Source organism: Petaurus breviceps, unplaced genomic scaffold (genome assembly GCF_028583685.1).
Source record: "Petaurus breviceps papuanus isolate PSGF00001 unplaced genomic scaffold, PetGlider_PUasm1.0 90696, whole genome shotgun sequence".
NCBI classification, from domain to species: Eukaryota; Metazoa; Chordata; class Mammalia; order Diprotodontia; family Petauridae; genus Petaurus; species Petaurus breviceps.
In genome coordinates this window covers 9,654,183-9,677,851 of record NW_027187314.1, presented here as the reverse complement: position 1 = coordinate 9,677,851, position 23,669 = coordinate 9,654,183, and the positions used below count along the sequence as shown (strand labels likewise).

The window sequence follows — 23,669 nt, the reverse complement described above, 5'->3', positions numbered from 1 at the left end:
ATAAGAGGCAAGCAACTGCTGTTCAAGGCAATATAGTGAATATAAGCAAGCTCTCGTGAACTTGGAGCTCCAGATGCCTAATAATTGACTATTCTGGTTACTCCTTGGTTCCTTCCAAAGGCTCCACCCAGACTAGTCTTTATGGACAAGACCTCCAGAAACATGAGCCGTGAAGGGTTTTGAGGTCTCAAAGGGGAGAGATTGTTTGATATACTGATTTGCATCTTTCATGGATGTAGCCTCTTCTGGCCCCACTTAGAAAATGCTTACTAGTGAATGATTCAGTAAATGGGGGCCACCAAGATATCCAGGTGAGGAATTTGGGTTTTCCAAAATCTAGAGTCCCCTAAGTTTTTGAACTTATGTGGACTTAACACCATACAATATTGGGTCTCTGGGGGATGAAACCCATTCTTCACTAGTGGTGGAGTTGAAGGAGGCTAGGATATTTCATTATACCATTATTCCCTTTAAAACAACCCACTGTCACCTATGATGAAGAAACTCCTGGGAAATGTCTTATATGATGAGGAAGCAAGTGTCAGTAGCTTATTCTGGACTTTGCCTAGAATTCTCTAAACTTACTCTACCCATTGCATTCCCTAAAACTTGACTGAGCAGGGTAGACTCTGAATTTCCCACCCCTTGTCTTTCAAATGGGTTGCCAACTGATCTGGGGCCTCTACCACCATGGCCTCATCTAGCCTGGTCAACATTTATGTCATCAATGTCGTGGTATGCACCATTGCCCTTAGGAAGGGAGACCTCTTTCTCATATGTAACCTAGATGAGGGACAAGGGATCAGAAATCAATCCCAAAAAAGTCCAGGGTCCAACCAGCTCAGTCAAGTTTGGGAGAATACAATGCATGGGGAAAGCCCAAAGGATTCCAGGCACAATTTGGAATAAATTGTGAATTGTGGCCCCATGAAGGAGAATTTGGGTAGCCCTGGGGAAAGACAGTGAAGGCATATTGGACTCCTTAGGTGGAAGCAAAGTGTTCCTGACTAGTCTCAGACACAGAAATAGGAAAGAAAAAAAGAAAAAAAAACCAGCGCCTCATACTCAGTCTGGGCCAGAATATCTAGTCTACAATATTAACAAGATCAGGAACAGCTGTAGTGATAGAGTTGATGACTGTTTAACTCCCTGTAGTCTGCTGTAAGCTCTGTCAAGTCTGAAAACAAATGACCAAAGAGTCACAGGGGTTATGCACTCTCTGTTAACTCTGAAAATAACAAAAGGCTCACACAGGTTATCACAACTATAGTTAACTCTAAGAAAGAAAATAAAATAAAAACAAAGAGCTAACAGTGATCATAAGTGAAAAGCTTTCTTTATTCCATTGGAGGAGGTAAACTAGACACATGTTCCAGGGTCTTCTCTAGGAACAGCCTCTGCTTTAGTGAGGCCAAACCATGATATACATAGAAATGGCTATGCAATGGGCTGTAGCCTTGACAATGAAGGGTAACAGCAATAGTGAGACAAGTTTTGATTTACAGCAGGGCTTTATGACCAGAACATGATTCCTGGAGGTATTTGTCCAAGCTCAGGGACCACCTGGTGCTAGTAAAAAACAATTCTGTGATTTTACTGTGCCTGAGTTCATCCAGGGGGTGAGTGCAAAGGATTGTTGTTATGCCAAGATCAGGGCACAGTCTGCTTGCTGAGCCTTAGCTCTGAAAAACAAGGTGTCTCCTAGTAGTAAAAAGAGAGGGGTGGTTTTGGCATGGGGATCTCTACATTTCCCAGGTGTTTCTTCATCATAAGTGACAGTGGTTTTTTTTTTTTTTTTAAAGCAATTGGGGTTAAGTAACTTGCTCAAGTTTACACGACCAGTTATTAACAGTGGGTTGTTTTAAGGGAATAATGATATAATGAAATACTCCAGCCTCCTTCATCTCCACCACTACTGAAGAATAGGTTTCATCCCCCAGAGACCCAATATTGTATGGCGTTAACTCCATGTAATAGTTCAGTTAATTCTAGGTGTTTCCATTTGATTCTACTCACAGTAACATGCCTAGAAATTTCTGAAAGAGCTTGCATAAAAATATCAGCACACAGTCCCCCTTCCTTTAATGGACTGCCCTCTGTAACCTTCCCTGAATGATCCAAATGCATGAGGGGCTTTGGAAGATGCCTCAGGCTTAGATGGGGCTGAAAGCCCTAGTGACTATCTTCCTAATTTCCTGGTATGATTTTATAAGCACATCCATGGACTGGTCCTCACTTAATCCTTGCTTAACCCCTGATTTCAGTGGAATGGTCTCTAATTTTTCTTTATTATAAATAATATTTGTTCTTGGATACTATTTACTATGTTAGGAAAAATGTATTTGTTCCTATGGTTTCTAGAGTTTTTAATAGAAAAAGTATTGAATTTTGTCAAAAGCCTTTTTAGTATATATTCAGTTTATATCATTATATTATACATTTTGTCTTTTATGATGTTTTATTTTATATATGTGTGTATACACACACACACACACATATAGTCTTCCTTAGATTGAACTCTGCAATCCTTGAATAAGTTCAACCTGGTAATAATGTATATTATACAACATATTAGATATGTTGTAGGTTACTTCCTAATATCTTATTTAAATTTTTTTTGTCAATGTTCATTAAAGATGTTGGTCTGTAGTTTTTTTATCTTCTTTGTCCCTTGAAAGAGGTATTAAGATCATATTCATATTGTAGAATGAGATTGGAAGGATTCCTTCTTTTCTTATGATTGCATACTCCCTCACATACTCCCTCAACTATTTCCCTAGTTTGGGAGTTTTATTTAATTCAATGATTTTTTTCTTTCTTTTATTTATTAAATAATCTATTTAGGATTGTAGTATCATAGCTATAGACCTGGAAAGGACTGTAGGAGTCTTTTTGTTTGACTCCTTTATGTTACAGTTGATAATACCAAGACTCAGAGAAGTTACAACTTGCCTTAGGTCTCAGGGAGAATGTGGCAAAGCTGGAATTTGAACTCATGTCCTCCTACTCCTAATTCAGAACTTTCCACTGATCTGTGGTGCCTCCCTCCCATATTCTATCTTTTTTTCCCCTTCAATTGAATTGTTAGTTCAAAACTCCATTCTCTTCACTTCGAATGTCTTTTGTTAGCTTTTTTTTCTGCTTCCTTTTCTAAGAAAAAAATTCTTCATTTTATTTTCTTCATTAGTTCCCTTCCTATCTATTCCAAAATTTCACTCTTTGACTTGTGGTCTGTATACTTATTTATTTCTTCTTTAGTGTGTGTGTGTGTGTGTGTGTGTGTGTGTGTGTTATGGAGTTAAAGTTTCTGAATTACTGGATTTGAGCTTCTTCTTTTAACCAATTTCTAAATTATGGTCATTATACATCTTTTCCCATTTTTCTTTTGTGTCTCACTCTTAGAAATATCAATTCACAAAGGAAATAATGTAGATAGAATCAGCATTTCATAGAAGACAATAACCAAACATGCAGTCTAATGCTATCCTTTTCCCCATGATCATTCTCCATCCCATTGACTATGCAATTTCATCTATAGATTGCCCCATGTATGACCATTACCTCTAAGAACTTGTTGTCCATGAATTACAATATTCTCACAGAAAGTGGTGGTATCCTGATGTAATAATTCCCCCTGGATTAAATTCACCATTAGGGCCCTATTTCTCATCATGACATATATCTCTTCCCTCATGTCAGTATTCTCCTGTAGGAGCTCTTCTCCCTTACTGGATTTAGACTCCCTTCTTTCATCCACCAAGTTTCAATTTCTTCCTTATATTTCCTCTCCCATTTTCCTGCAGCCCCTTGCTGAGAGGCTATGTAAATCATCATCCTTTAAATGCACACCCATGAATTTACTAAAGTTTTATCATCCATTCCCTTCTCTGTTTATGTACTCTCTAATTCTATAAATGTTTTCCACAAGATTCTTTGATTTATCTAGAGTTGGCTGTTGGCTCCTCAGTTTTGCTCCCCCTCCTTCACTTGTATTTCTTGAAATTCCACTTTTATCTTTAATCCCTTATATGCTTGTTTATCCATTTACAGGTCTTCTTTGTTTTGATTTTATCCCAAAGGTCAGTCTTTATATTTCTTCTCCATAAAAATTCCTTCTAAATCTGAGGTACTTTATTTCATTACTTATTTTCCCCTTGGTAGTAGTACTTATTTAACTTTTGTTGTTGTTGTTTAGGTGTTTGCATGGCAAATAGTCTACTCGTATCTTTTTAAAAAAATTTCTCTTTTCAGAAATGACCCTTGTTTAATGCCTGTCTTCTGTGCACTATTCACCTTTTAAGTGAATAGTCTTAGGTTTATAGATTATGTCATTTTTCACCTTGAGTTCCTTTGCTTTTCAGAATACATTGCAATCTTTTTTTTTTTTTTTGCAATTTCTAATATATGCCGAATAGTCCATGTTTTTTTAATTTCTTTTCTTTTATATTTGAACATCTTTCTGCTCATGTGCAAGAAATGCTGTTTATCACTGGAATTGTTAAATTTAACTATAATATGTCTTTGATTTTGAATTTAAGTTTTTTCCCCCTTGGCAGAAATCTATGGATTTTGTATGTTCTCAAAACTTTGGGGAGTTTTCTTATATCATTTACCATTTTTGAGTGTGCTACAATTCTTCCAGTCACTATGCAAGTAACCCTTGGTGTCATCCTCAATTCCATATTCTTTTACACATACCCACATAGCCAACCAGTTATCAAGTTGTATTGAAAAAAAATCCAACTTTAAAAATTATTTTCATTTCCAAATCTTTCTAATGACTCTTATATATGACTACTTTTCTCTGATACTATCATCATTCAGGTATAGCTTTTCATTACTTCATATCTGAACTATTGCAAAATCCTGCTGGTTAGCCCCCCTGACTAAAGTCTCTCACTTCACCAATCCATTGTCCATTCAGCTATTAATCTTCTTATGTACAGGTCTGATCATACTTGGATTTTTATTAAATTTTCCTCCTTTTGAACTATTAGATCTCTCAACTATTTTTTTTTATATTCCTTCATCGCTTGCTTTCTGACTTCTCCCTGCTCAGATGCTGAGCTGCAAAGGTTCCTCATCTTTCCTCTCACATTAGGGGACTTGGTGTTCAGCAACTAAGGTTCTTGCCCTAAATAACCTCTAAAAGGACTAAAGGGGACCTAGGTAGATTTTAGCTCCCTTTTCTTCAAGCCCATTGTAGTCACTTATTCCGGATCCCTGCCTCAGTTCTTTCCTTAGATGTCATACTTTCTTTTTCTGGGCTGAAGCAGTATCTACTATTTTTTTTGCAGTGCTGGTGGAGGTTGGTCTGGACAGAATATCTGTAGCCTTGTATATCCCTAGTCTAAGGGCTGTAAAAAGCAATCTATTTCTTACCCACTTCTTGTCATGTGACTGGGTATAATCAGTGTATTCTGTTTGTTTCAGGTTGGGGAATAGTGGGGTGAAGTGTGTTAGAAAATCTGTAGCAGGAGGGGGTCTCAGTGTAGTTGTCAGGCACAGGACTTTGGGTCAGTTTGTGTATCCCTGCCAGAAGTGTGGTGAGATAGAGGTGGTCAGTGACTGCTCTGTGGATTAACATTCTTTGGTGCTAATTCTTAAGGATTTTGACCTTGTCAGTGTTGTCTTTGTTTTGTCCTTGAGATTCGTCAGCAATTGTTCTATATCAGGCCCATAATTCTCATTTTATTTTTTTAAAGAGTTATAGGGGACTGGTAAAAGTGTCTAGCTTGTCATCTTATTTGTTTCATCTCCTAGATGTTCTAAATTCAATTCAATTTCACAAACCTTTGTTAAGTGTTTGCCATATGCCAGTCATGGAACTCAAAACTAGGAATGCAAAAGCAAAAATGGAGCTGAGGAAGCAAGGAATTCCAGGCATGGTGGACAGCTTGTTCAAGGGCATATAAGTAGTTAATGGAATTTCTTCTACAGAAAATCATTGTCAGTTTTGAAGGAATTGTAGAGTATGTGAAGAGAATAAATATGGCATTGATATAGAAAGATAGCATGGAGCCAAGTTTGTAAAGAACTTTGAATACCAAACAGAAGAGTTTGCATTTTGTCCTATAGGTAACAGGAAGCCCCTGAAGTTTCTTGAGTCAGTTCTGGTCCTTCTTAGGAATATTAATTTGGCATCTTTGTGAAAATCGAGGAAATAGGACCGATAGAAGAACAACCAATTAGGAGGCTATTGTGCTAGTGTAAATGAGAGAAATTAGGAGGTCTTGACCTAGGTTGGTGGGCATATAGAGAAAAGCACCCCTGTGCTTACCCAGGTTCACAGATTCAACATCACATTCCACTCCTCACTCTTACTCATTGTATAAATCCAATCAGACAACAAATGTTGTTTGTACCTCCAAAACAACTCTCTTATCTCTCCTTTCTTTCCTTCTACTCTTTCTTTCTAATTCTTTCTTTATACTCACACTGCAGTCACCCTGGTTCAAGGTCTTATCACTTCTTGCCTGGATTTTTGTGATGGCTTCCTAATTGTCCTTCTTGCCTCAGGTCTCATTCTGCTCCAATCCATTCTCCATACAACTGCCAAAGTGATTTTACCAAGGCAAAAGTCTGAATATATCACTCCCATACTCAATAAAATCCAGTGGGTTCCCTATTATCTCCATCATCAAATACAAGCTCCTATGTTTGGCATTTTAAAAGTCCTTTACAACATTTAAAAGTCCTTTACAACTTCCAGTCTTATTACACTTGTTCTCTTTTATGCACTCTATGGTCCAACCAAACTGGCCTTCTTATTGTTTCTTATACATGATACTTCATCTCTCAATGTACGTTGTCCCCCATACTTAGAATATAATTTCTACTTTCTACCTAATAGAATCCCAACTTTTGGTCAGGACTTAGCTCATATTTACATTGGGAATTCTTAACTTTTTTGTGTGTGTCATTGACTGGCCCCTTTTGGAAGTCTGGTGAAGCTTATGGATTCTTTCTCAGAATAATGGTTGTTTTTTTGTTTGTTTGTTTGTTTTTGGAAGGGGGAGAGCAGGGCAATTGGGGTTAAGTGACTTGCCCAAGGTCACATGGCTAGTAAATGTCAAGTGTCTGAGGCCAGATTTTAACTCAGGTCCTCCTGACTCCAGGACCAGTGCTGTATTCACTGCACCACCTAGCCACCCCAGAATAACGTTTTTAAATGCATAAAACAAAATAGATCAGATTACAAAGGAAATAAAATATATTGAAATAGTTATCAAAACTTTGAAAACAATAAATGGGATGTAGATTAAGAACCCCCAGGTTAAGAACCTATAGTCTTTCTTGATTCTCTCTGGCTGTTAATTCCTCCTACTAAAATTTATCTAGAAACATACATACATACACACATGTATGTGTACATATATAAATATATGATACATGTAGGTGTATGTATGCATATGTGTATATATGTGTATTTACCTACTTACATTATATATCTGTGTGTGTGTGTGTGTGTGTGTGTGTTCTTCTGTAGGAAGATGCTCCTTGAGGGCAAAGGAAAGGTCTGTTTCATTTTTGCCTTTGTGTCCCTATTACTTACTAGTGCAATGCATAACACATTGTAGCAACAAGCAAATAAATGTTTGTTTGTTGATTGATTAATTTGGTTCAGAGAGATATTGTGGAGATAGAGTATACTGATTGTATAAAAGGATTAAATGAGAATAAAGAGTAAAGGATGACTGCAAGATTAGGGATCTGGGTGACTGAAAGAATTACAGACAGAAATAAGGATTTACAGACAGTAGAGGGGTTTCAGTAGGAAGTTAATGAGCTCAGTTTGGATATGTTGAGTTCGAGACATCAAGGTGTCCAGTGGGTAGTTGGTGGCAAGGGACCAAAGGTTAGGAGGCAGATAAAGGCTGAATATATATAAACTTGGTAGTCATTTGCAAAGAGATACTAATCAAATTCATAGGAGCTGATAAGGTTACTAAGGAATTAAGTTTAGATAGAGAAGAAAAAAAGGTCACAGGACAGAGTCCTGGGACATACCTATGGTTAGGGGACAGATAAGGAATGATGATCAAACTAAAGAGACTAAGAAGTAGCTTAGATAGGTAATTGGAGGAGTACCAAGAGTGTTTTGAAAATCCAAGGAAAGGAAACTATATCAGAAATGGGAGTAGTTAATAGTGCAAAATATTGTAGTCATCAGGTTATAGGAGAGCAATTAGACTTAGCAACAAAGAGATTATAGGCAACTCTGGAGAAAGATGATTATCAGAAGCCATATTGCAGTGTTTGATTGTCAGGTGAGAAAGTGGAGGCAATGAGAATAACAGCTTTGACCCGCCACACACCACCTCATGGAAGATTGGCTGTGGGAGAAAGGAGAGTAACAGGATAATAGAAAGATGGTATGGTCAAGTGAAGATTGTTAAAGCATGGAGGAAATCTGGATATGCTTATAGTCAGCAGCAAAGGAGCTAGTAGGTATAGATTGATGGTTAGAAAGAGAGAGGGATTAATTGAAGGAACAATGTTCTGAAGGAGATGAATGGGAATGAAATCAAGGGAATAAGTAAAAGTAATTGCATCAATAAAGAGCAGAGTTATTTCTGCCTCAAAGGAGGAGAGAACAAGTGATGATACTGAGAGAATTTGAGGTATAGAATTGGGGAGAAAAGAGTGAGCCAATGATGGATGGATTCAATTTTCTTATTTATTAAAGTATTAAGCGTATAAGTATTCTCAGCTGGTGGGGGTAGGGGGTCAGTGGAGGTGGCTTGAGAAGCATTTTGAAACAGGTAATCAGGGCAGTGTAATAAGAAGTCAATCAGGAAGGAGTAAAGGGTTTGGTGGCTAGTTGTGAAAGCTCAACTGAGATTAAATAACATTTGTATTTCCTCATTTGGCCAAAGTTGACAGCTACTAGAAGCCCTAAATAGATAAAAACAAAACTTTCAATGGGCAGAAATGGCCTTCAGTCTAAGGAATTCATACCAATATATCTTGTTAATTTCTTTCTTAAACTTTTATAAGCTGTTGTGTTTCCCTAACCAAAACCATAGGTCAATATACAGTGACACGATTACTTCCACCATAAATGGTGAAGAAACATTATTTGCAGGTGTAATGACCCACAAGTAGAAATTATCTGGAATGGGCCCATCAATTTTGTCCAAATAAGGACCATTTGTAACTAAATGAAAAGTCAACATACTTGGAATGAATTGTATTAGTGATAAATCCTCATAATTTTTCCTCAAGAAAGATAAATAGAATCTAAAACCCAATTGAAGGAACTTTTTAGAATTTCAGAGTTGATAAACTAAAAAAGAAAGAAAGCAAAAATAGGTAGCCCTTGGGTGGGGTAATTATTCTGCTTTCCTAAAGTCTGAGTTAGCAGTCCTAATGATTTTGAATGATATTCAATGTTTGTCTCTGTTACCCAGCATAGGTCACAGTGGAGGACAGGTTGAATGAGGAGCACTTTTCATTTTACTTAAATTCAAGGAAAGTGGGTAGAATTGATTATGCCTGTCTTTGCTCAATGGGGCTGTCCCAGGGCCTGTCTTTCTTTTGAGGTCTTCACCCTCCTCCATATCTTTAGGTCAAAGGGCAGAGTTTAGAGAAATTCAAAGGCTTTTGGTACACTTCAACCTGTCTTCTTAGAGTCAATGTGATTGGCTCATAAGAGTTTTAATTTAGGGCATTAGTGTCAAACTCAACAATGGGTCATTACATTATACATAAAGATCTCTACAGACTGAATATTGACTTAGTTTGGCTGCATGTGGCCATCAAATATATGTTTGACACTTCTGATGTAGGGTAAAAGTCCCAGTTCCCCATGGCTTCCTTTATATGAAAAGTTTATAAAGCTTAAAAATAGATAAATTTCATAAAATGCATTGAACATCCAGGCAATCTATTGATTACTAAGCAGGAAAGATGTACTTTTAGTCAGTTGAGTTTGATGACCAATTATCCACAAGATATCTCTCCTACTTTCCCCTAACTCCTTCCCCATTATACTCTATATAACAAAAGCTTTCATTCAGGATACAATTAAAATTATCTTATATTTAAGTTAAAACCTAAATAACTAGTAAATATAGTTTAAAAACAGCAGAGAACACTTAGTAATGAACCATGCTGCCCACTGAATGCAGCAATAAGACAGAAGGGAGAAAAAGACAATAGATTAAACTCATTATTCCATTTCTTTCTCTGAGTAATTATAATTCAGTTATTCTCTATTGGATTCTCTTAATAAAATGAGCGGGGAGACAGGGAAAATAAAGAAAAAATAGCTACTAGAATACTTAGACTCTCAGTCTCCCAGAAAACATCTGCTGCTGATGCTCCTGCCACAGCTTTCTCTAATCTTTTCTCCTCAAGTTGTTCTCTAGAGGAATTAGGAAATTACTGAAGACATAGAAAAGCTCGACCTTTCAGTTCCATTCCTATAAAAAATTCTTCTCTTCCAAAGGGCAATATATTACAACCAGGGAAGTAATATAATTCCCCATATAAGGCAGCCTGTCCAAACCTTGTCAAAATAATGATTGCATCTGCATTTGACTCTTGCTGATCGGTCTATTTCTAGACAGACTTATCTTTATAACCTTTCTTTTCCCTACTTTGGGCTATGAGGAAATGAATCATTCTGCTTATTGGCCCTATTTTTCTGTGTAGGAATTTATATATAGGAATGTTTTCCTAGAAAATTAGTATTTTGTGGAGATTGGTTACTTTGGATATGAGGTTGTTGAATGAATGAAAACACGTTTAATAATAAAACTAATTATAGCATTTATATAATGCTTTAAAGTTGCAAGGCATTTACAAGTATTATCTCATTTTGTCCTAACAACAACCCTGGTATGTAGGTGCTATTAGTATCTCCGCTTTACAGATGAGGAAACTGGGGAAGGTAGTGGTTTGCTGAGGGTAACATAACCAGTAAGCGTCTTAGATCATATATGAATTCAAGTCTGCTTGACGCCAGGCCTAGGTCTTATTATGTACTATGCATTGATGAAACAAATAGAAAAAGCAAGACAGCTCACTTAAGTATAAGAAGATATCATCTATGGAGGTTTCAGCTATAAGGAGGTTGGGAAGGCCCAGAAGTCTTGAAGTTTCATTGAAAAATCTGATTGCATTGCACAGAGGTGTGGAGGGCACAGAAGCAAGGTGCACTGGAAAGCCTGGAAGACCTTGGAAAGCAGTGGTGGATCACATATTTGGGCCTAGTAATCTTCCATTTTACTAGAAAGATTTTGATCAGTGACTTCCTGGTCCTTCATGGTCTTAGAGGGTATCCCCATCATGATTCCAAGGGAACAAGTCCATTACCATTTGGAAGCAGGGAGAAAGCCAAATGGGTCTTGGATTAATGAATTTAACTTTATCTGATTTGGATATGATGCTGTTTTCTTGATAATTTGTCTTCATGCTTTTTAGATGAAATGGTGCTCATGGATACTTACAAAATGTTTTTCAATAAACTATTTTAGCAAAGATAAGTTTCATAGATGAGTTTCATTTCACCAAAAAGAGGAAGAAATACTTTTGTGTGGCTAGACTTAAGTTCTGTCAGTTACTACCCTCCCAACCACCCACCAGCCTGCCCTTGGGACTTCCCACTGCTGCTAGAACACAAATCAAAATTAGACACCAAGAATTATTTCCATGTGGGCAGTTACTAAAAGAGGACGAACATACTGAATAACTTGAATTTCATTTTTTGTTTTATTAGCAAAAAAACAACGCAAGGAAGGCATGCAAAAATTTAGGGACAAAAAGAATAACTAAACTTGTTCTCTCCATGGTCAACTGTTATGTTTCTGCGGTGCCTCAGGAGCCATTAGACTGGAAAAGGTAAGAAAAAAGGAAGAAACATAATGTTATTGTGACAATTAGCATCTTTTTCTCACCACTTTTTTTTAATCACTTGCTTAGTATAATTTAGATCCAGGCCTTTGATAATGAGAGGCAGTACAGTACTGGGGAAAGACCTTTTGAGTTTAGAGTCAAAGGATTCAAGTCCCACATCTTATAGTTCCTATGTAATCTTTGCAAATCACTTAAGCTCCTTGGGCCTGTGTTTCTCATTTGTAAAATGAGCAGGTCAGACTAGATAGCTGTTAAGGTCTTTTAAGGGCTATAAAACTATGACCTGATTACTTTTAAGAGGTTTCTTAGACTTTCTCAGGCAAATATAAACTAAAGGGTGGTGGTAGATCAAACATTTATCCATTTCATTAGAGCAATGAAGGCAAATTAGACCAAACATGCTTTAAAAAAATCTTAAGCCATGCACATGTTGTGCATTTCCAAAGTCCTCAGCCACAGTTATCTATATGATATGTTTTGGGGAAAGGAGAAGTTGGGACAGGACTTAAGTAATCATTAGGCTTACTCAATCTTATTTGCCTTTGTATTTGTGTTGTCTGTCTTAGTTCTCCAAATTTACCATAAAGTCATTCTAAACGGAATGATTTAGTGCCACAGACAATTTATTAAGCACCAACAATGCAGTAATTTCCTGTGGTCCTGTATGTCTACATATGACTTTTAAAGAAGATCTACAAATTCAAGAAAGAAGTTTGCAGGGATTGTACATAGACTTTAATTTTGGTTTAAGGAACAACATTTTAGTAAAGAGGAACAAAAAAGAGCATTGAAATGAAAGTCAGGAGATCTGACTTCTACTCCTGCTTCTCTGACACTAGTTAACTGAATCTGTTCAGTGAGGGGACTGGATTAGACTATCTCTAAAGGCCTACCTAACTCTACCACTCTGTGATTCAGTGATCTATCACATCAGGCATATGGAAAATTCCAAACTACTGTGATTTTTAATAGAATGTTCATAACATTGAGTTTATGGTATTGGCTAAATTACAAGGTACCACAATGTAATTTTGCGTTGAACAGAATGTATTTAAGTGAATGTAATCTGTTGTGATAATGCTTGTTTATTTAGTAAGACATATGTACATAGTCATAGTTATCTGGGTATTTTGAGGCTGGAGTAAGAAAAACAAGTGCTTAAATTAGTAGCCTAATTGAAAAAAATGGGTGTGTTTATGTACAGGTAGATGTATGTGTGATTTGGCTAAACAACTTAAACTTGATTTTTCATTTTCCACAGTATGTATGTATTTGTGTATAGTCTTACTCTTCTTGGAGTTAGTGGGGTTTTTTTTTATCTGTACAGAAGCTATTGCATAAAAATCAGTCTAATGCCTTCAAGTCTAAGAATTCTTAGAGAGAGTAAAAGGTGTTTGAAATTAATGTAAAAATGTCATTCATGAAAGTTCTGAATGTTCATTTATGTATGCATACATTTATTGAACCAATTTTATTCCTTCAAAGTAAAAAAAATATGTAATTGAATAAAAGTCATCATATCAACTTTAGTTACATAAATGGTGAAGGTTGAATATTTGAAATCATTTTATTTGTGTATTTGAATTTGAATCTCCATGGGTGTTTACAATTAGGTATAGATTTTGGATACCTATTTCCTTGAAAAAGCAGATGGCATGGTTAATTGAAACGTTACATAAAATTTTTCCTTGACATCATATTTGATCAGAATATGGTCATAAATGAATTCATGACCATACTTAAAAAATTTTTTTTTGAGAAACTAAAACAAAAAATACCAAGAATGATCATTCTCAGGAAGAAAGCCACAAGAAAAGCCAAAAAGGTTTCTGCACAAATTTTTTATTTTACCTCTCTTCTATCCACATTGATTTTTTAAAGGAGGTTAGTTATACAGATTTTAGTGTGCTTACTTAAAAAAAAAGAAAATTAAGAACTCTAAGTGTATTTTGAAATTCATTGATATTCCACTATTTTAAGAAGGGCTCAGTGCCTGGGTTAAAATTATATTAGCTTTTACCCTTAGACCACAGTGACCTGGTCAAAACAGACCAGAAGATTCCTTCATTACTTCATGGAGTTGATGCTGAAAATGATCAAAAATTGTGATTTGATCATCTAAATTGCCATGTTAATTTGTTATAAATTAAAGAGTTAAGTGAGCAAGCCTTTCTTTTTATTGTGTTGATTTAACCTGGAGAATCAATCAGTCAATAAACATATATTAAGTGCCTATTCTGTACCAGGAACTTGTGCAGATAATTGTGGTTTAAATATTTAGTATCAGAAATTTAAATACAGGCACTTAACAGAAAATTCATCAGGAAGTGACATGAGAAATGAAATAAGGAATCTTATAGTATATAATGTAAATTGTTTTTTTCTATCTTTTACCTAAATATCTTTTTAGCATGAAAATTAAGAAAATTAAGCTGCTGCATTAGTAAAAAGAAGATTTGTATTCCTTATTGGAATTAGAATAAAACACTGAACCATGTATTAAGGAAATTCTTAGAACATTGATTTAAAAAACAAAACAAGACAGAAGCTATACATATTCTCATGTATTTGTAAAGGAGAAAAATATGCTTTGTATATGTAGTTGTAACTCTGTATATATATTTTTCATATACTTTCAAAATATATTTTGAACTTCACTTATGCTCCATTATTTCCAGGTTGTCTTAGTGGATTTTTAAATGACTTTTAAGGGCTAAAAACCTAGTAAGGTGGTATGTTACTCTTAGAATAAATTCTTAACCTTAATGACTTAAAATCCAAATGAAATGGAAAAGATAGAAATATGAAGAAAATCATTCCAAAGATGTTTTATGTATTTTGCCACTTTGTTATCAAAACATCACCATAATCTCAGTAGAGTACCCCTTCTTTACCATAAAGTAGAGGTACCTTACATTTATTCTAAGAACTTTTCAAATTTTTAGACTCTAAATGTTAAAATGAGAATATTACTTGTACACAGAAGCCCTTATAGTTTGGCCTCATACTCCTTTTATTAATCTTTTATCAAATCTACTTGTATTCCCAAAGCTTCCCTTAAGCCCCTACTCTACACTTACTCACTTCTTCCTCATTCTCAGCAAGTGACCTTGCTTCCTATTTTAATGAGATCATTTAATATAACACTCTCTTGATTTTTTTCTACTGCTTCTTTACATCCATTCTTTTTTCTTCCCTTCCCATTTTTGAGGGGGAAAAGTACTCTTCTTGCTGATGTTGGTTTTGTCCCTTTTTATTTTCTACCATGCAATTGATACATTTCTCATCATTTAATTTTAACTCTCTTTGTTTCCTTCATCCCCTTAGCTCAGAAACATGCTATCATCTTATCTCTCTTCCCTTTTATTATCAAAGTTCTAGAGAGGATAGTTTGCCTCCATTTCTTCCTTGTCCACTTGCTCCTCAAATCCTTGCTACTTGGCTAATTTTCCTACCACTTTACTGAAACAGCTCTCCAAGATTCTAAATCATCTCTTCATTGTCAAATTTAATTGTTATTCCTCAGTTCTCATACTTTTCCACAGAGCTAGATCTTTGACACTACTCAATCTTTGTCATTTATCAAGCTCCTTTTCTTGGGCTTCTTTCAAGATTCTCCTTTGATTCATTCATAATTATCTGGGTTTTTACTCTTCTGGTTGACCCTCTGGAGTTAGCTTCTAATCAACCATTCTTGCAATGTTGTATATTCTTCTTCTTCAGGTACTCTGTGCTCCTTCCAAAGTAGGCCATTAGTTACATTCTTTTCTTTCCTATATGCCTTTGTTCATGCTGTCTCCATGCTTAAAATGAATTAATATTCTAATTGTTTCAACATTTTTGAAATTCTTTCCTCAAAACCCATCTCAGGTGTGATTTATTCTATGGAACTTTTTCTGTTTCCTCTTCCTCATTCCCCCTCCAAAAGTGCTCATGCTCTCCTCAATTTTTTCCCAGCATTTTAATAGATCTCTTTTACATTTATATATTGCCTTGTATCAAAGTTGTTTTATGCATATTTTATCTGCTTTCCTATTAGATTATAAACTCCTTGATGGCAGGGACAGTGTTTTATGTTATTCTTATAGAAAGGATGGAGAGATTTCTGTGTGGGAAGTTAGAAAGTTTCAGTACTAGTTGAAAGACCAGGGTGACATAGTGTGGTACAGTGGAAAGGCCATTGGTTTTAGAATGAGAAGATGTAGGTTCACATCTTCCTTCTGTCATCTGGGGCAATTAACTTTACCTTTCTGGGTTTCTGTTTCCTTATTGTAAAATGAGAAGGTTGGATTAGATAACCACTATTCTTTTTCAGCTCTTGACCTCTGGTCAAGAGTTTATGATCTTTTATTCATTCCTTTTTCAGTTATGTCTGACTCTTTGTGACCCCATTTGGGATTCTCTTGGAAAATTGGTTTGTCATTTCCTTCTTCAGTTCATTTTATAGATGAGGAAACTGAGGCAAACAGGGTTAAGTGACTGGCCCAGGTTCACACAGCTAGTAAGTGTCTGAGGCCAGTTTTGAACTCAAGGTGAGCCTTCCTGCCCGGCATTCTATCCACTGTGCTGCCTAGCTGCTCTATATGGTATATGGTATACACATTAATAATGTATTGATGTCAAGTTGGAGGAAGGTCTTGAGCAGAATACCTCAGGATATGTCCTTGTCTCTATTCTGTTCAGAATTTTTAAAATCAATAATTATGATGAGTAATGTTATGCCTGTTAAATTTGCAAATTATGCAAATCTAGAAGGGTTAACACACTGGATGACAGTATTCACAGATTCCAGCACTTTTAAATGACAGGTAGGATCTAATAAGACATTTCATAGAGATAAATGTAACAGCTTATACTTGTGAAGTTGATTTTTTTTACATGAATCCATGTGTATATCCAAGTTGAATGGAGGGCAGGGTAAGTGGACTGAAAAAAAAATATAAATCAACAATGTGATATGAGAGTTAAAACAGCTAAACCTATCTTGAGCTACATTAAGAGGTACATAGGGTTCAGAATGAGGGAAATAGTAGTCCCACCTTTCCTGGTCAGATCAGCTGTAGAATCAATTGATCAATCAATAAACATTTAGAATAGTGAGTTAGGCTATGGGTGCCATGTTTTAAGAATGACGTTGACAAGTAGAAACGTATCCAGAGGTGAGAAGCAAGATGCTGAAGGAGAAACCAGGAAGTGTATGTTATTTGAAGATCAGCTGAAGAAAGTAAGGGTGTTTAGCCAAAAGAGAAACCTTAAGAGGGATGAAAAAATTGTTTTGTTTTATCATTTTTCAGAAGTGTTCTATTTTTCATGGCCCCAGTGGGTGTTTTCTTGGCAAAGATACTGGAGTGGTTTGCCATTTCCTTCTCTAGCTCATTTTACAGATGAGGAAACAGAGGTAAACAGGGTTAAGTGACTTGCCCAGGGTCACATAGTCTGTGAGGCTGGATTTGAACTCAGGTCTTCCTGACTCCAGACCTGGCACTCTATCCACTGTGCCACCTAGCTGCCCCATGATACAATAGCTGCCTTAAAGTACTTAGAAGATCCTTACGTGAATGGGGCATCAGATGTTTTCTGTTTGTTCCTAAGTATAGGGAAGTGGAAGTAGCAGAGAAATGTATTTCAGTTCAATTTAAGGAAAAACTTCCTACCAATTATGGCTATACAAAAAGTGGACGAGATTGCTTTGGAAGTTGGGTCCCCATCACTGGAGATCTTTTAGAGATCACATGATTACTTAACAGAAATATTTTAGAGGGGATTCAGGTACAGATCTGACTAGATGATCTCCAAGATAATTTTCAGACCTATGGTTCTTATTTCAAATCTGTATCTCAATCACTTAACATGGTGCTTGCCTAGCTAGTGTTTGCTTGCCTAGCTGTTTAAACTGAGTAATGACTTTCTAGCTTACATGGCTAAGCAGTACTATTGAGCAACGATGGCTAATGTATTTAATCTCCTTGGCCCAGACTCTCACAAAGTTGCATCTTTCCAAGGGTTCAGAAGTTAATTAAAAATATTAAGGAATTATGTGCTTGACTTTTCCTTTGGTCAATTAAGAGTACTGTTCTGTGAAGGATAGTCTTATTATTCAAACTGTAGGGATCTCTTGACTCCTTAGGAGATTGTCAATGCCAGCTGGGTGAAGGTGGTTGTAGCTCTCCAGTATGAATAAATCATCTGAACTCTTTCCCACAGGAGGTCTAACCCTCAAACCGTAGCTCTATCTATTGCTCCATCAGTTATAATAATGTACCTTTGGGTAATCCAAAGGGCCTCCCTGCCTGTAGGCTCCCCAGCAAGCTCCCCTAGGGTCTAAGTATTTTGTGAGACAAAATCCATTCTAAACAATAGCTCATGCACTGCCACCATTATATTTTTACTTTTATCAGTCATCCAAACAATACAGTCAGTTCATAACAAAGACATTTTGTTTAAATAGCAATGTAGGTGAAGTAATAATATAATATTCTTTTATCTTATAACTTTTCAAGTGACTCATTTTGAAATATATTTCCTTCTCTTACTCTCTTTTGAAAATGGTTAATGCAGATATTTATATTGTATTATACATATTTGTGATAGGTTTTGTTTTTCTAGCCTTCCCAAGGCTGGGGAGTGAAAGAGATAATTCAGAATTGCAAATAAAATAAAATTGGATTAATTTTTTTTAATGAAAGCAAGTGAATCATTAACTTAGAATTACTGTTGTGAAACCATAACAAATCATTCACCCCTTTCTTTGCCCAAGCCAACTAGGGGCAAATTTAGGACATTGTTTGGGTGTCTTTTTTTGGCAGTTACTTGACTCTATTCTTAATGCAATCAACTCAAAAGGGAGAAGTCTAAAGGGAACCATTTTCTTTTCAAAAAAATTTTTAATCAAAACTTAACAGGCTGTAATGCGAATGTAAATTTTAAAGATCTTCCCTGCCCCTAGGCTAAAGTGCACCTGAAGCCTGGGGTGGGAGGCTTCTTTTTCAGTAGATACTTCTTGATTGGCCAGTGAGTCAATAAGGTTGTTACATTCTCTGAGCCAGGAGAAGGCTATATAAGCCCTGATGTGTAGCTTTGTTTTGGGACTCACTTTGAGAAGTGTTCTGTGATTTGATCTGAATTCTGGGAAGCCATTGTTGAGAGTCCCCCGGCTTTGAAAAACCCAGATGTGGAAACCCAGATGTTGACTGGGTATGGATGTAATGGTTGGACAGTTTGGAAAGCTGTCTACTTGATCTGTTAATGTCTTGATAATTCTGTCTGTATATTTTGAAGTTTGGGGTGCTGACCTTTTTCCCCTGAACAAGGTAAACGATATATGTCTGACTGATTAAAGTAAGCTTGTTAACCCATTTTGAGTTGCTTTCCTTTAACAAAGCAGATCCAAGAACCTGTGGTGGCGGCAAACCCTGAGGACGCTTGGGGTGCTTGCTGCTACACAGGCTTCGAATAAAATAAGATTTTTCAAATATAAAGAACACCAAAAAGATCATATATGAAATTAGAAATTATGTTACACATATTAATTGTAAAAAATATTCATCATGAGACTTAAAAAATACACATATTCATTGGAAAAAATATACCTTCATGGAAATTAAAAGTGTTTTACATGGAGAACATGTGATTCCACACACAAGGGATGCACACACAGGAAACATACGTAACTGGAACACATGCATTTGTATCTCCAGGACTTAGCACAATTTCTGGCACATCATAAGTGCTTAATAAATATTTGTTAACCTTATTCACACTTCCAGCACTGCAAAGTTATTGGTGTTTTCTGCTAATTCAATCTCACTACTCTCTGCCATTCTCCCTCCCTCCAAGTGTTTGTCTGTGCTGATCCATAGTGACAACTGATCTTTGCTGTTTCTTCACCAAACATTCCTTTCATTCTACCTATCAGCTCCATACATTTTCAGGGTAACCTGTCCAGGCAGGCACCTGTCAGATTTCTCCTATGGATGTTGTTGATAGAAAATAGGATATAAGCTCCTTGAGGGCAGGGATGGGTTCATTTTGTCTCTGCCTAGCACAATATCTCCTACATGTTAGAAATTTTTTTAAAAAGTGTTGATTGACTGGTTTAGCTCTTTCACTAGCTCATTTAGCTACTATTACCATCCACTGGGAACTACAATAATTAATAAGTGTTTCTGTTGTAGAAGAGAAGCTATATTGTTTTCTAGACTGCTCTCCATAGCCTGCCCTTCTTTAGTGTTTCTGGGCACATACAGACTCCTCAGCTAAGCTACTCTCTTCAGAGGCACTTCAAAATTCTACTTCTGATATTTACTACTTTTGTGAATTTGTCACCTGTGTGACTTTGGGCAAGGCAATTAACTTCTCTGGGTTTTAGTTTTTTAATACAAAATGAAGGGATTATACTAAATGGCCTCCAAGACTCCTTCCAACTCAAAATCTGTGGTCCTAAGAACTACTGTAAGTTTTGTAATTAGTGAATTATTTTTTCTTTTCTTATAAAGGAGGTAAAGGTTATATTCAATCAGAATTCTCAGTCAATGTCTATGAAACACTCTGCATAGTCCCCAGTCAGCTCTCTCAGCCACACTACTCCAAAGCTTTCTTCTCCTCAGGCTGCCTGCATAGCAAATCAAGGCTGAGATTAGGTCTGCCCTTTGAACTCTTTATACAACTTTTTTTTTTTTGAGAATCTTTTAACTGAATTGTTTTGGCTCCCCTGGGTCTTAGTTCACCTATTAACTAACTTGAAGCCAGAAATACATTTTAGATTTTAAGACTTATCATACCCCCTTTCTGAGGTAAATTTCCCCAGGGCTCTATTTCATCAAACACAAAATGGATTGAATGGTACTATGGCAAAAAAAATAGTTTCAACCTCACCTCAGCAGCCCATCTGTTCTATATAAATAACAACTGCTAGCATTGAGGAATTCTGTCAGGCTTTGAACTTTGTCTCTCCCATGAAACATTCTTGAAACATTTCCCCTTTCTCTTCTCTGCCTCCTAGTTTGGCTGACTTCTTTCAAGTTTTAGATAAAGTCTTACCTTGTGCAAGAAGCTTTTCCCAGTCCTCCTTAATCTTTTTTAAGTTTATCCCCAATTTATCCTGTATTTTTATCTTTTTTATACATAATTGTTTGAATGTTGCTGTACCCATTAGATGGTGAGCTCATTGAAAATGGGAAGACTTTTGCCTTTCTTTTTATTTTTATCTCTTAGCACAATATTTGGTACATAGTATGCATTTAAGAAATGCTAGGGTGGAGCCAAGATGGTGGAGTAAAAGCAGGGCCTCACCTAAGCTTTCTTCCAAAACCCTCCAAACACCTTTCAAAAATGACTCTAAACAAATTCTAGAGCAGCACAATCCATAAAAAGATGGAATGAAATAAATTTCTAGCCCAAGACAACTTAGGTCATTGAAGTTAATTAGTGTAACAGACCAGGGAAAACTGCCCTGATATTCTAGAACCAGAAGGTAAATAGAAATTGAAAGAATTGATCATCTTCTGAACAAGATCCAAAAATGAAAACTGACAGAAATATTATAGCCAAATTCCAGAGTTCCCAGGTCAAGGAGAAAATATTGCAAACAGTCAGAAACAATTAAAGTATTGTGGAGCCATAGTCAGGATAACACAAGATTTAGCAGCTTTTATATTATAAGATCAGAGGGCTTCAAACATGATATTCCAGAGGCCAAAGGAGCTAGGATTACAACCAAGAATCACCTATCCAGCAAAACTGAGTGCAATCCTTCAGGGGTAAAAATGGATATTCAATGAGATAGAGGTCTTTCAAGCATTCTTGATGAAAAGACCAGAGCTGAATAGGAAATTTGACTTTCAAATACAAGACTCAAGAGAAACATAAAAAAGTAAACAGGAAAGGAAATTATAAGGGACTTAATTAGGTTAAACTGTTAACATTCCTACATAGGAAGATGATATTTGTAACTCATAAGACCTTTCTCATCATTAAGGTGGTTAGAAAGATTATATATAGACAGAAGACATTGGTATGAGTTGGATATGAAGGGATGATATCTAAAAATAAAATCAAGGGGTGAGAGAAAAATGTACTGGGAGAAAGGGAAAAGGAGAGGTAGAATGGAGGTAAATTATCTCACATAAAAAAGGTAAGAAAAAGCCTTTATAGTGGAGGGGAAGAAGGGGGAGGTGAGGGGAGTGAGTGAACCTTACTCTTATCAGAATTGGCTCAAAGAGGGAATAACATACACAGGCAATCGGGTATAGAAATTATCTTACCCTACAGTAAAGTAGAAGGGGGAAGGGGATAAGAGAAGGGAGGGCAGATTGGGGGAAGGGATAGTCAGAAGCAAAACACTTTTGAGGAGGGACAGGGTGAAGGGGAGAGAGAATAGAATAAATTGGTCTAGGAGTAATAGGATGGAGGGAAATACAGTTAGCAACAGTAACTGAAAAAAAAATTTGAAGCAAGTTTCTTTGATAAAGGCCTAATTCCTCTAACATATCGAGAACTGTGTCAAATTTATAAAATTAAGAACCATTCCCCAGTTGATAAATGATCAAAATATTAATCAATTTTCAGATGAAGTAATTAAAGTTATCTATAACTATATGAAAAATATTCTAACTCACTTGATTAGAGAAATGCAAATCAAACAATTCTGAAGTACTACCTCAACCTATTAGATTGGCTAATAAGACAAAAGGAAAATGACAAATGTTGGAGGGGATGTGGGAAAAATGAGACATTAATGCACAGTTAGTGGGGTTGTGGACTTATTCAACTATTCTATAATCAATTTGCAATACCTCAACTAGATCTATCTCCCAAAAGAGATCAGAAACAAAAAGTAAAAGGACCTATAATGTACAAAAATATTCATAGCAACTCTTTTCTGGGAACAAAGAATTAGAAATTGAGGGGATGCTCATCAATTGGGGAATGACTGAACAAGTTGTAGTATGTAGTTATGATGAAATACTATTGTACTATAAGAAATGATGAGCAAGATGCTCTCAGAAAAACCTGGAGAGACTTACATGGGCTGATACAAAGTGAAATATATTGTGTACATAGTAACAGTAATATTGTAGGATGATCAGCTGTGAATGACTTAAGCTATTCTCAGTAATGCAGTGATCCATGACAACCCTGAAGGACTTATGATGAAAAATGCTATCCATCCCCAGTGAAATAATTGATGGTGTCTGAATGCAGATTGAAGAATATTTTTTTCACTTTTATTTTTCTTGAGTTTTTTGTCTGTGTTTTCTTTTACCACATGACCATTATGAATATATTTTGCATGACTACACATGTATAACCTCAATGGGGTGGGGGCAGGGAGGGAGGAAAGCAGAGAATATGGAACTCAAAGTTTTTTAAAGACAGATGTTAGAAGTTGTTTTTACACGTACCTGTGGGAAAATTAAATGCTAAATAATAAAAAAATGCTAGTTGACTGACCCATTTCTCCCAAGAATCCTATCACATCCTGGTCTCTCTCTGACCTCTCTGTATCTATAAGAAATTAATTGCATTATTGATCTTCTTTCTTATAGCTTTTCTTTTTGACTGCATAGTCTTTGTGATAAAAACTGAGAGCCATAAGAATTAGTTCTCTGTTAAAAAATAATTGGCAGTTAGGTGGCACAGAGGATAAAGTGCCAGGTGTTTATTCAGGAAAATTTATCTTCCTGAATTCAAATCTGACTTCAGACACTTACTATCTGTGTGACCCTAGGCAAGTCATTTAATCCTATTTGCTTCAGTTTCCTCATCTATAAAATGAACTGGAGAAGGAAATGGTAAGCCACCCCAGT

The 23,669-nt window shown here is 36.1% G+C and overlaps 1 protein-coding gene across 3 annotated transcripts in view; it reads left to right on the top strand.

Moving 5' to 3' along the window:
* The first annotated feature begins 11,585 nt into the window (after positions 1 to 11,585).
* The window catches only part of TASL (TLR adaptor interacting with endolysosomal SLC15A4), a 29,409-nt gene continuing 17,325 nt past the window's right edge, over positions 11,586 to 23,669 (top strand). For all 3 annotated transcript variants that reach the window (XM_069065657.1, XM_069065656.1, XM_069065655.1), the window contains exon 1: positions 11,586 to 11,847. The gene's annotated coding sequence lies outside the window, so the exon portion shown is untranslated. The remainder of the gene's footprint in view (positions 11,848 to 23,669) is intronic.